Below are 1,057 nucleotides of genomic sequence, written 5' to 3'. Positions count from 1 at the left end.
GTGGGGCACACACCGGCCGCGGAGGACCCGGAGGCGTCTGCGCTCGGGACAGGCTGCCCGGTGAGGGCGGGCGGGGAGGAGGGGGCATGGCCCGAGGCAGGGGCCTGAACCCCAGGGCAGGCCTGGGCCAGGGCTCCTTTGCAGCCACATGCAGGGCTCCAAGAGAGAAGACTGAGGGACTGGAAAGCAAAAAGATAACAGGGAGCGGCCCAGCCCCAGAAGCTGAAAGTCACTCAGTCGTGTCTGACTCTTTGTGACCCTGTGGACTATACAGTCCATGGGATTCTCCAGGCTGGAATACTGGAGTGGGTAGCCATTCCCTTCTCCAGGGGATCTTCCCAACCCAGGGATCGAACCCAGGTCTCCCGCATTGCAGGCGGATTCTTTACCAGCTGAGCCACCAGGGAAGCCTGGAAGCTAAAAACAAGAGAGTAAAAAGCCCTGGATTCCCAAACACTGAGTGCTTCCTCCTGAATGTGGCCCATCACCAAGCACCCATGGGCGAGGCTGGCCTGGTATGCTCGGGGCAGGGAGTGGCTCACTTTCCTTCTTACTAGAATCACCTGCGGGGAGCATGCTGACGAGGAGGGTCCCTCTGCAGAGGCCAACCTTGGCTCTCTCCCCCAGGGAGGGGCCTGGACTAGGACCCGGGAGCTTGGCTCTGGTCATGATCTTGCAGCCTCATTTCCCGACCCTGGCAAGTCCCTGAGCGCCTCTAATCCTGTCCAGTGAGAAGAATTCAGCCCGGGTTAAATTCCACACGTGATTCTGGGTCTAAGGGCCAGGTGTAAAAGTGCTTTAAAAAAGCATCTGGGCCCTATGACCTCAGGGTCACGGCCCCAGACAGCCAGCCTCAAACTCCTGTTCAAACTGATGGCTTGTTTTCGGTGTCACTGATCTCAAGCTGCTGGTGTTGCTGAAGAGAGAAGAAAGAAAAATGAAGTGACAGTTCCCTTCTAATCCTGCTGGCTCCAAAGAGCCTCTGGGTCCCCAGGGGCGGTGGGAGGGGAAAGTCAGGGACAAGTTCCTCCTGGGCTATTTGAGATTATCTCTGCTC

The 1,057-nt window shown here is 58.0% G+C and overlaps 1 protein-coding gene across 2 annotated transcripts in view; it reads right to left on the bottom strand.

Moving 5' to 3' along the window:
• Positions 1-1,057, bottom strand: part of TMEM104 (transmembrane protein 104) — a 55,670-nt gene that overhangs the window by 35,925 nt on the left and 18,688 nt on the right. The window lies entirely within an intron of this gene.

This window comes from Bison bison, unplaced genomic scaffold (genome assembly GCF_000754665.1).
Source record: "Bison bison bison isolate TAMUID 2011002044 unplaced genomic scaffold, Bison_UMD1.0 scf7180017864371, whole genome shotgun sequence".
In the NCBI taxonomy this organism is placed as follows: Eukaryota; Metazoa; Chordata; class Mammalia; order Artiodactyla; family Bovidae; genus Bison; species Bison bison.
This window is presented reverse-complemented; position numbering and strand designations above follow the sequence as displayed.